The following is a 13,034-nucleotide window of genomic DNA, read 5'->3' on the forward strand; positions in this document are numbered from 1 at the left end:
TCACTACAACAGCCCAATTTCTTTGGGAAGTGTGATGAGCATGGCCATCTGTCGTCTACCTGTGACTGTATAGTATGTGGCAAATGTAGGGAGGTTGGGTATCGCTATGAGGATTGCACGAACGGCAGGAGTTGCAACCTGTACTGCGCTCCCACCTCATAAGAGACTGCCATCCTCTTTCGCTATGAAATTGAAACACAAAACGAAACTGAGAAAGATCAGAATGTTTGCGAAATTGGAACAGGTGTTGTGAAGGTTGTTTATATTCAGGAGCAGATTGGGGGGCGCCAGGGTGGGGAGGCGAAGTCTGAGGCAGAGCCTCTGCCCTCGGATTCTGTGCAATTTCAAGGCTCTTCCCAAACACCAGTCCCCCCCAGATCCCCCATCGAATCTCCCATCTCCAACCGGGGGGAGAACCGTGACTCAGGGGGAACCAGCCTCTCCTTCTCCCTCTCTGACACTATGGAGACTGTGTCAGAGGGGAGCCCGGGAGAGAAAACGGGAGGAAGGCGACCTGTTGGTTTGTGTTCCCCAGCCCCAAAAGAAAAAAAACAAAGAGCTGTCGGACCCCCACCGGGTCAACAGTAAAAAGGGTAGGGTGGAGTTCTCTGGATCCGACACTTCTCAAGTGGAAGTGACCGGAGTCTTCCCATCCGACTCTCCCAATCAAGTTCCCTTTTTAAATGTTGCCAAAACCTCAACACCTTGCAAAGCAACTTCAACCTCCAAAAAGACAGGTCCTTTTGTGAGGTGACCTTTGACACCTTTGAAAAGGACCGGCGCGAAACTGCGCAGATGGTCCGTGAAGCCAGAGCTAGAGGAATGAGCTTTCCAGCCTATTTAGCTATGATGTGGGCCAAAGGAAAAAGCTAGGGTCCTTTTACCTTTTTTAGTGCCACTTATGGAAACTCTTTTAGGACATATCAAGCGGGGAAAATTTGGTTGCAGTTTTAACACAGATCTGTGTTTCTTCTTGTGCAGGATTTGGGGAATTGATGAAACATGACCCATCCTGCTCTCCGGTGCTGGCGTGGGGAACCGTCCCACATAAGGCCCATGAGACACTCCGGTCAGGGTCATCATGCACTCCCGGAGCCCTACAAGTCACCGGTGCCCCCAAAACAACAGGGCATATGCTCGGGGGTGCAGTACCGCAAGGGTCCAGTAGAAGGGAGCATGCCCCCAACTATACCCGTACCTGACAGCGGGGGAGGCCACAACATCGCAGCCCATGCAGAATGGGTGGGCCGGGGACCAACACCACCCTAAAGCCCTGCCGGCAACAGACTGATTGCACTACGGCGCCTAGGGGAGTGATCTCCTCTGGGCCTCAAAGGATGGGTTTCCCGGTGCCTGTGCTGGGGAGCCAGGATGGCAGGGAGTCATGCCCTGTTGTTGTACAGGAAGAGACACAGAACTTTTTGCCAGACCTCGTAAGCGGAGCCAGCCAAGAAGAGTGAATGTCTCCGACCAAGAGCCCCTTGTTAAATAGAATAGTGGTTAGAGAAGCGGACCTGCGAACAGTAGGTCCCGCGTTTGAATCTTGTCATAGTCAAAGCTCATTATGTATTAGGATTTGTTCCAGATTGACAAAAACTTCTCTGGCTACAACACTGAGTAGCTATGTTATTATAGTCTAAAAAAAAACGGTCAAGACAATCTCCTCAACTCCAAACTGAATGTCAGAATGGGAAAGAAAGGTGATTTAAGCAATTTTGAGCGTGGCATGGTTGTTGGTGCCAGACGGGCTGGTCTGAGTATTTCCCAATCTGCTCAGTTACTGGGATCTTCACCTACAACCATTTCTAGGCTTTACAAAGAATGGTGTGAAAAGGGAAAAACATCCAGTATGCCGCAGTCCTGTGGGCGAAAATGCCTTGTTAATACTAGAGGTCAGAGGAGAATGGGCCGACTGATTCAAGCTGATAGAAGAGCAACTTTGACTGAAATAACCACTCGTTACAACCGAGGTATGTAGCAAAAGCATTTGTGAAGCCACAACACGCACAACCTTAAGGCGGATGGGCTATAACAGCAGAAGACCACACCGGGTACCACTCATCTCCACTACAAATAGGAAAAAGAGGCTACAATTTGCACAAGCTCACCAAAATTGGACAGTTGAAGACTGGAAGAATGTTGCCTGGTCTGATGAGTCTCGATTTCTGTTGAGACATTCAGATGGTAAAATCAGAATTTGGCGTAAACAGAATGAGAACATGGATCCATCATACCTTGTTACCACTGTGCAGGCTGGTGGTGGTGGTGTAATGGTGTGGGGGAGGTTTTCTTGGCACACTTTAGGCCCCTTAGTGCCAATTGGGCATCGTTTAAATGCCCCAGCCTACCTGAGCATTGTTTCTGACCATGTCCATCCCTTTATGACCACCATGTACCCATCCTCTGATGGCTACTTCCAGCAGGATAATGCACCATGTCACAAAGCTCGAATCATTTCAAATTGGTTTCTTGAACATGACAATGAGTTCACTGTACTGAAATGGCCCCCACAGTCACCAGATCTCAACCCAATAGAGCATCTTTGGGATGTGGTGGAACGGGAGCTTCGTGCCCTGGATGTGCATCCCACAAATCTCCATCAACTGCAATATGCTATCCTATCAATATGGGCCAACATTTCTAAAGAATGCTTTCAGCACCTTGTTGAATCAATGCCACATAGAATTAAGGCAGTTCTGAAGGCGAAAGGGGGTCAAACACAGAATTAGTATGGTGTTCCTAATAATCCTTTAGATGTATATTGATAGTTATTGTATCAATGTCATTCACAAATAAACTAATGTTTTTGTGCCATGTCTTGCTAGCAATTGCTAATTTCTTATGACTATTCCAATTAGTAAGTTAGTAGATACTAGTAAGCCTATACTGGCTAATAAGCTGTTAAAATGGCCAGTGGCAAAACCACACAGTTCATAGATGCTATTCATGGTGGAGGTAAACTTGATAAACATTAGTCAGTTTAACATAATGCTTAGGGGTGTCTAGAAACTGGGCAAATGTGTAGCAGTGTGGCATAGTGGTTAAAGACACTGCCTCTCACGTGGGAGACCAGAGGGGTATACTACGAAGCGAGGTAACTGGCTTACCGAGGTAACTTCTGGAGTAACTTGATGATGTCGGGTGTAACGCCCCGATTAACCCGTACTACGAAAGGTGAATATGTTTTTCCCGAGATATGCTGTCATGGCAACTTACGCTGCGGTTGGTGGGTGTCCCTTTGGTTGATGCCTGGCAATGTGGGTGGATTGATTTCCTGCCTGTTGGGCCCTGTCCTGGGCCTTCCCCGAGTAGGGCCACAGTGTCGCCGGACCCCCCCGTCTCAGTTCCAAGGTCTTACGCTATACTATTGTGCTGGGGGATTGGGTCAGTTCTCCTTCCCCACTAAGTTCTCCTTCTCTACTACAAATCGTTGTTGATATGAGGAATGCATTTTCTGAATTTTCCCAGTCTCCTCCCGTTTTAAACTTTAGGAGGACATGAGGTCCTGGTCCACACCTGCGGAGTACCTGATATGGGGGTCCCGTTGCTGTCCCTGTCCTTGTCCATCTGGTCATACTTCTGACCTAGTCTAAATTTAAACTCTGGATTTAGCCCAGATAAAAAAAAATATTATTCTAATTGGACTCTTAATATCTCACCCGGCACAGCCAGAAGAGGACTGGTCACCCCTCTGAGCCTGGGTCCTCTCTAGGTTTCTTCCTAAAATTCAGCCTTCTTAGGGAGTTTTTCCTAGCCACTGAAATTCAACACTACTGTTGTTTGCTCCTTGGGGTTTAAGGACGGGTGTCTCTGTAAAAGCACTTTGTGACAACTGCTGTTGTACATTTAAAGACCCAATCAACATTGTTGGACGGATTGTGAGAGGCCTATTTCGCAGCGGGAGGGTGTTTAGAGGCCGTGTAACTCTAGTTTACCCCCAAGATATCAATACTCATCTGATGGAATTCTGTATATTTGCCGGATTTTAGGGTCAGACGTCTCCAATGCCACTCACTGGAGTAATGCGCTCATGTTGAACAGTGTGTTGTGCTTCGCGATATTTTGCCAGTGGTCATGTATTCTGTTGGTGATGCTGAACATTTGAGCAAGAATACTGTAGGCAATGCCATGCAGTTCGCAAGGTGGTGGCTCTCACAAAACTGCTTGATGGATTTGTTGTGTTCTCTGGCCATTTAAGAGTTCTTAGGATCAAGCATGCTTTTTATGCGATCGCAAGTAATTGGCAAAAATACATGGTCTATTTATAATATACTTAGGCAATAGGCCTAGGCAATATACAGAACACATTTTTTTCCACAGGAATCCCAAGGGTGATTGGTGCGATTGACCGTACACATATCCCCATTAGAGCGCCCCAGGGAGAACACAAGGGGGGTTAGGCCTATATGAATAGTAAGTCATTTCACAGCATTAATGTTCAGGTATTTGATCATTAAATTCATACAGGTAGCCCTACAACCTAGGTGTTTTATGGAGTAGATCTTAAATAATTAACAGTGAGTAATGGGTCTACTTTCAGAGATGTAACCCATGTGTAGGCCATAAATGAATTATCATAATTTTTTTCACATATTTAGATACATTACTTTACATTCTTACATCTCAATCATACTACAGAATAAAAGGAGAGTCTGTAAGCCAAAATGGAGAACATATGGACAAGAACACTGCTCTTACGAATTTACTCTGTCACCAATACGCTGCCAACAACTGTGTACACAGTTTTCTTATTGTATTTTTTATATAGTTTTTTTTTTAAATGCATGTACACATTTTTATGACTGTTTTAAAGACCTTTGATTAGTTTTATAATTTTATCTGCTTTTAATATCTGGTACTTTTTAATTATATAATTATTTGTCATTTTGATCTGTTTTATTGCCTTTTTAAAAAGGTATACTATTTTTGTATTTTAATTATTGCAAATGTGTTGTTGAATACAATGAAAACAATTGAATGTGCAGATTTATTTTAAAATATGATGTGACCAGTAAAATCTAATAAAAGAGATTTTGTTTTTGTTCGTCAAGTCATGCTCTTTGTTTTAGTTCCTGTACCAAACATAGAGCAGTTCTAACAGACTGGACATACAGTGGGGAGAACACTGCCGATTTTTCAGGTTTTCCCACTTACAAAACATTTAGAAATCTGTAATTCTTATCATAGGTACTCTTCAACTGTGAGTGACAGAATCTAATTTGCATTTTATTGCATGACATTTGATACATCAGAAAAGCAGAACTTAATATTTGGTACAGAAACCTTTGTTTGCAATTACAGAGATCATACGTTTCCTGTAGTTCTTGACCAGGTTTGCACACACTGAAGCAGGGATTTTGGCCCACTCCTCCATACAGACGTTCTCCAGATCCTTCAGGTTTCGGGGCTGTCGCTGGGCAATACAGACTTTCAGCTCCCTCCAAAGATTTTCTATTGGGTTCAGGTCTGGAGACTAGCTAGGCCACTCCAGGATCTTGAGATTCTTCTTACGGAGCCACTCCTTAGTTGCCCTGGCTGTGTGTTTTGGGTCGTTGTCATGCTGGAAGACCCAGCCACGACCCATCTTCAATGCTCTTACAAAGGGAAGGAGTTTGTTGGCCAAGATCTCACAATACATGGCCCCATCCATCCTCCCCTTTAATACAGTGCAGTCGTCCTGTACCCTTGCAGAAAAGCATCCCCAAAGAATGATGTTTCCACCTCCATGCTTCACGGTTGGGATGGTGTTCTTGGGGTTGTAGTCATCCTTCTTCTTCCTCCAAATACAGCGAGTGGAGTTTAGACCAAAATGCTCTATTTTTGTCTCATCAGACCACATGACCTTCTCCCATTCCTCCTCTGGATCATCCAGATGGTCATTGGAAAACTTCAGAAGGGCCTGTACATGCGCTGGCTTGAGCAGGGGGACCTTGCATGCGTTGCAGGATTTTAATTCATGACAGCGTAGTGTGTTACTAATGGTTTTCTTTGAGACTGTGGTCCCAGCTCTCTTCAGCTCATTGACCAGGTCCTGCTGTGTAGTTCTGGGCTGATCCCTCACCTTACTCATCATCATTGATGCCCCACGAGGTGAGATCTTGCATGGAGCCCGCGACTGAGGGAGACTGACTGTCCTCTTGAACTTCTTCCATTTTCTAATAATTGCGCCAACAGTTGTTGCCTTCTCACCAAGCTGCTTGCCTATTGTCGTGTAGCCCATCGCAGCCTTGTGCAGGTCTACAATTTAATCCCTGATGTCCTTACACAGCTCTCTGGTCTTGGCCATTGTGGAGAGGTTGGAGTCTGTTTGATTGAGTGTGTGGACAGGTGTCTTTTATACAGGTAATGAGTTCAAACAGGTGCAGTTAATACAGGTAATGAGTGGAGAACAGGAGGGCTTCTTAAAGACAAACTAACAGGTCTGTGAGAGCCGGCATTCTTACTGGTTGGTAGGTGATCAAATACTTATGTCATGCTATAAAATGCAAATTAATTATTTAAAAATCATACAATGTGATTTTCTGGTCAGTAGGTGTGAACACTTTTTGTGAACAGGATGGATCTGTTCCTAAGTAAGGCACCCTAATTGCTCCCAGGTCATTGCTGAAAATGTGAATGTGGCCTCAGGTAAAAAAACAAAACACCTCCAGATTGGTCAGCTGAGCTATCCTTTTTGCTTATTTCCCTGAGTTCCAAAGTTAGATTATCTCTGATATGGTCAGGCTCCTTCCCTCTCAAACATTGTCTTCAAACATGCAGTAAACTACCTGCTTTTAGCTCCTATTTGTCTTATTGTTAGGTTGTCTGAAAGGGAAGTGAATGCATCTTGCATGGTATGGTACAGGTTCCAGTAAATTATCCCGTCTAAATACCATTGTCCAGGCCAAGCCAGTCATGTTTTTTCAGCAGCATGGTATAATTTGGTGTATATTTTTAACCAGTAGACCAAACTGCAGATTTGGGTTTTTAGACATCCAGCATCCAGACCACTGGCCAGTCAACATCATAGGGAGACATCAGCTGTTTCCTGAAGTTTAAGTCTCTGAATAAACTATTTGGATTGATCCACCTCTTTACCAAGATGTTTTAACTCAGTAACCATTTCCATATTCACACAGCTAACACAGCAGCATCTCTCTCTTTCTTATCTATCGCCTTCTGTGTCTGTCGTCATTTGTAAACAGGGTTTGCATGAGTTCAAGCTCCTTATTGTGGAGCCTATCATCATGGCTGCTGGTCTTGATGGTTTGTATGTTCTGTCCTGTTTTAGGTTGAACAGTGTTTGATTATAACCAGTATGAATGCATATAACCTATATGCAAGTGGGGATTTCTCTTCCTGCCTGTTTCTCACTTTCTGTCTGTCTCCTTTTTCATTCTCTTTATTTTTCTCATTCTTTTTATTTTCTATCCTATTCTCCTCTGTTTTATTTATTTATTTTCAAAAGGTTCTGCCGGCATAGGGCACTGTCAACCGGGGCACTGTGGGCTGCTGGGCGGGGCTTAGGCACAGTGGATTCAACTGAGTTAACGTGTAACAGACGGATTGGCGTATTAGCTAGCTTCCCTTTACAATATTAGCTTTGGGAACCTGTAATAACGTAAAATAAAACAGATGAAAGAATAAAGTACATAGAAATACGAAGATTCTTGAATTATGTCAGGTAAATAATTACAATTGAGTGAATCATGTTATGGAATTAATTACAATGTTAACTAAAGAAGACAGATGAAGTAAAAAAAGAAGAAAAGGCGATGGTATCATGTGGTAGGCTATGTAGCACAGCTAACAAGTTATTGGGTGTCCATTCTATTTTAGATTGACATTGCTACAAAAACCATGTATGTGTATAAGCTAAGCATTTTGTAACATCTGCTGATGTAAAAAGGGCTCTTTAAAAATGTATTAAAATTATTGACATTTGCAGGTACGCGTTTGCCCGTGCCGTTTTATGTAGCAGTAGCGGTTCTGTAGTAACATTTTCAAGTTTGTAGAGCAGTGTCTTGACAGTTGAGTAGTTAAACAAAGATAATTCTCTAGTGTTTGGAGACTATTCGCTTGTCCATAAGCCTTGATAAAGTAAGCACCGTACTCATTACTTTTAGCACTCACAAGTCATATAATATTTGGTCCCGTTCTTATTGAACAGATGCACCAGTCGATTTTAGTAGCAGATGACCTGCTACAGTTATCAAGATTTTCATCAACTGTCAGTTGTATCACTGCCCACTATGTCAAACCCACCACATTAAGACTAACACAGAAGCACATAGAAGTCCACAGGAAAAACGCTGTGTTGTTCAAAGGTATGTACGTATGTATTCCAAGCCCCGCACACAAGCCCATAGTGCCCTTGCTGACAGTGCCTGTCTGCAACCAGACCCTTCTAATTAGTTTAGCAATTCCTCTGAGAATTGGAACATTTGAGGAAAATTTAAAATGCTTAGACAGTTAAAAGGAACAAGGACTAAGAACTTAAACAAAAGAACATCCAGTGATTACGCTGAGATTAAGATCTCATGTCTCCAGAGAGGTCATTGGCTGTTTAAGTTTCCCACACCACAAACACAACACAGTCTACATTTTTCTTTACATTTCCTATATGAACACTCAATAACAAAAGATAGCATGTCAACCACCCACTGTACCACAACAGATTTCACTACCACCACTATGAGGTTAAAACCAACACTCAAACACTACAAAGGCCTGAGGGAGGAAGTAGCACACATGATTTGCTGATTGAGACTTGAAAGGCCTTTTTCAATTCACTCAAACTCAAAACCAGTCACTCATCCGATGCAGTGTTTTATTAATTTAAGATAAGGAAAACATTATTTTATTGTAGGTCCACTTTTCTGGCACATTGGGTTAACTTTCTTGCTCTAGGACAGAATGACAGACTGTTTAACTTTGTGGCTCTATGGTAAAATGTTGCTATGTTTTGATAAATGTCTTATGCTCTAATTGCAAATATTTCTGGTGGCAAGATGAGCACAAATCATAAGACTCTTATGGACATATAAATGGGATTTAATTAAATTTTATGTTTTTGTGCTGGGAAGTAACCAATAGCCTGCACACCCTGTAGCCTTTTAAAACAATTGAAGATTGTAGTGTCATGAAGTTCCTCTTCCTGAAGAGGAAATCATTATGTTGTTCTGAGTCTACTCTATTCATATAGTTGAGGCAGCGCTACAGGGCAAGGTGGGTCAGGGGTGGCTGCCAAAAGCTTACTGAAGTTGGAATTGTCTTAACACCCACTGCCTATTATTATAACAAGGAAGCAGAGAGTGAGACATAGTGTAACATGCTGAGTTGGCATGAAATGCCTAAATAGGTCTAACTTTGTTGTGCATTAAAGTTGGCGGGTCTGCAACAGTGCGTTTGGGTGGAGTTAACTAGGGCTGCAGCTGTAATTTGGTGACTGGAATCCCTAAAAAAGGATTTCCCTGGCAACTTTTCTGCTGCCACAAGACTTGCATGTGGTGATCAGCTAAACACAGCAGAGTCCAGGCCTTAGTAAACTCGATGAACAGAGATGAGTAAAGAAGAGTACCAGCCTAACTAGACATCAGAATGGAACAGAATATAGCCCCAACCCACTGAGAAAAGGAAGTTGAAAATAAATTACAAATGTATTTCTAGTTGAAAAGACATTGAAAAGATATCTTTCAAATTATTTTGTTTAGAATTTACCAAGCAGGCTCCTGGTACATCTTTAATAAGCCTGTGAACATCCTGAACGCACATGGTTAAAAGTTTTATATCAATGGCAAATCAATGGATTATAGACTTCAGTGGTAATTCAGAATTAAAGTTACCTAACTGCCAAACTTTTAGCAAGGCTTCCTCTCAGTAAAACCCCAAGGTCCAATTACTCAGATTAAAGTAATTTTTTTGAATCTTTATCTACTTTCCCAGAATAGGAAAACTCAGGGAAACCATTATGTATCTGCATTCAGATACATATGAAGTTAGAGTTAGTTTTGTGAGAAAAGGCTAACCAACTGAGCATAAACTCGTTTTTGCACTATGCAAATTAGCAATGGTGCTAGCGCTTGAGGCCAATGACCCGCAGACAGGTTATGAACACCAATTCATTAAGTGCCTCATTGCCAAAATTAGGAACTTTCCATTATTTATTTTTACTGACTCACATACAGTTCTAACTACTTACAACCATGACTCAGAAGGACAGACACATTTTGAAGTAGCAATGAAATCATGTCAGCTACATTAATCTCCCTTTCATTTCCCACATTGGGCACCAGGGTAAAATATGGAATATGAACATGGATATACCAGGTTAGAAACTAACAACTTGACCATTAGACCAAGACGTTTTGAAGTTTTCAACCAAGGGCAGATGCTGATTCTGTAGTCTCAATGGCAACATCCTTTTGTGAGTATGAGGAACAATGACAAAATCACATCATATTTATTTTGCAAAAAGTGACCGCTAAATGGAAAAAATTAAGTGACCACAAAACCTTTTTCTCTCCTTTCCAAAGAAGTTGAAAAGGAAGGTTTTGAGTGAGGAACAGCAGGTTTAAAATTAGGAGATCACTGCAAATTGAATGCTTCTGTTCCTCACTCAAAACCTTCCTTAACAACTTTTTTGAAAAGAAAAAGGGGTAGTGGTCTCTTAATGTTTTCCGAAGCTGTATATAATATATATAATATTAATCTTAGAATTAGAACACACTGTCAGATTAAAAAAAATAAATGACTAAAAGCCTACTCAGCCTTTATTATGTGCTGCTGTATCCTTACAGACTCAGAGTTAAATGGGTTTGGTTTAAATGGGGCCATTATATGTGGTAGGCCATGTGGCATTTCACTATTGAGCTGGACATGATGTCATGAACATCAAACAGAATGAGGCCAGACAAGGAAAAGAGTCCTCACTGAGATTGGTCAACTAATCACCACCTGTTCCTAATGCCACACACACACAGTCTGGCACACACACGCACACACCCACATACACACACACACGAAGAACATCATGAGTAACTAAACATCAAGAGTAACTAATAACGACAGAAGACATTTAAATGAAAGGCAGAGAAAATGTACGTGTATCAGAGTCCAATGGACAGACGGTAAACGAGAAAATAAATGAATGACACATTTTTGATTTCATATGTGGGCTATCATTAAAAGGAAAGGTCATAAACAGTAGAGGGCGCCATCTAGTGAACCTAACAGAGGGTATTCCACATAAAAATCTATCATTCGTTAGAGCGTCTGATGCAGGCAAGGAACAGAAATTGCAAAAGTTTATATGGTGAACTAATATAACACCAAAAATGTAAACCAATTGCCCTGTGTATTTGGATCCATCCACTTATTAACGAAATATCTTCCCCATTCAGTGAAGCCTCAATGTTGAAAATGAGTTACACACCTTGGAGATTAACATTTTACAGGTTAGTAATCTATAGCAGACGCTCTTGCTACGTAGCGTGACTGATTGGAGTTATAACCCAAACATGTCCTAACTACAAACATAGCCTACTTGGATTCCACTGCACACAAGGAAAATAAATATTGTCCTAAACAAATTGTTTTAGCATCATCGTGTGATCTTACCTTCAGTTTGAAAACGAAGCTACAACTCCAAATTGAAGATCTATAAATGTGTTCCTTAATTTAGGAAGGATGTGCGTCGGATTCGTTTGTGGAAAAATCTAAATGTGGATTTGCCTCACATTAATCATTTAAGTATTACTGTAGTAAAATTTGTCCTCGATGCCACTATCATCCAGCCGTCCAGTGACTCAGCCAGCAAGTGACAACCGTAGTCAAATCGCTCCCGAACCAAGGAATGGGATAAGAGCCAAAACAGAACCCAAAGGTTTAGCCACCACCTTCTTAGAATGCGCGCGCGCGAGAGAGAGCAATAACTTTGTTTGACGAAATGGGTAAGTGAGGTGGAAATATTTTAAAGCATATTTGTATTTCTTTCCGTCCATATTTGTCGGCGTCAGGTGGCAAGAGATGTACTGCACACCTGAATCCTGCCGCAGGTCCGGGATTTGGACAGCCGTTGCATTCCTCAAAATCACTCTGCTTCAGCGGATCAGAATGCATTAATGTCAAAGGAAATGAGCCCAGTTTGTTTTAATTATTTCCTATAGACTTAGCCTAGGATAAAGATATATTTTTCCTCGAACAGGAAATACTGAAGGTAGATCCAACAAGTCCAAATAATAACATATTATATGTTAATGACTATATATATATATAGTCAGAGCTATATATATATATATAGCTCTGGAAAAATTAAAAGACCACTACAAAATTATAATTTTCTCTGGTTTTGTTTTTGAGTAAAGTGAAAATGTTTATTCTATAAACTACTGACAGCATTACTCCCAAATTCCAAATCAAAATATTTTCAGTATTTATTTGCAGAAATAACAGCTGGTCAAAATATACAAAAACATATATTGTTTTCAGACCTCAAATAATGCAAAGAAAACAAATTAAGTTCATTTTTAAACAACTAAATACTAATGTTTTAACTTAGGAAGAGTTCAGAAATCAGTATTTGGTGGAATAACCCTGATTTTTAATCACAGCTTTCATGCGTGTTGGCATGCTCTCCACCAGTCTGTCACATTGCTGTTGGGTGACTTTATGCCACTCCTGGCACAAAAATGTAAGTAGCTCAGCTTTGTTTGATGGCTTGTGACCATCCATCTTCCTCTTGATCAAATTTCAGAGGTTTTCATTGGAGTTCAGGTCTGGAGATTGGGCTGGCCATGACAGGGTCTTGACCTGGTAGTCCTCAATCCACACCTTGACAGACACTGGAATGGAATGGCTGTAATACATGTAGAGGTGCTGATTTAAGTAAAATTAGGAGTGGTCTAATTTTTTCACAGAGCTGTGTATATATATATATATATATATATATATATATATATATATATGTGAGTGTATATATATATATATATACACTCACCTAAAGGATTATTAGGAACACCATACTAATACTGTGTATGACCCCCTTTCGCCTTCAG

The 13,034-nt window shown here is 41.3% G+C and overlaps 1 protein-coding gene across 2 annotated transcripts in view; it reads right to left on the reverse strand.

Moving 5' to 3' along the window:
* The window catches only part of bgnb (biglycan b), a 131,938-nt gene that overhangs the window by 89,265 nt on the left and 29,639 nt on the right, over window positions 1-13,034 (reverse strand). The window contains exon 1 of one of the 2 annotated variants that reach the window (XM_010865667.3): window positions 11,599-11,895. The exons of the other annotated variant lie outside the window; for it this stretch is intronic. The gene's annotated coding sequence lies outside the window, so the exon portion shown is untranslated. Of the gene's footprint in view, window positions 1-11,598; window positions 11,896-13,034 lie in introns of those variants that run through there. 2 annotated transcript variants of the gene reach the window in all.

The sequence above is a fragment of the Esox lucius genome, chromosome 12 (genome assembly GCF_011004845.1).
Source record: "Esox lucius isolate fEsoLuc1 chromosome 12, fEsoLuc1.pri, whole genome shotgun sequence".
Lineage (NCBI taxonomy): Eukaryota > Metazoa > Chordata > Actinopteri > Esociformes > Esocidae > Esox > Esox lucius.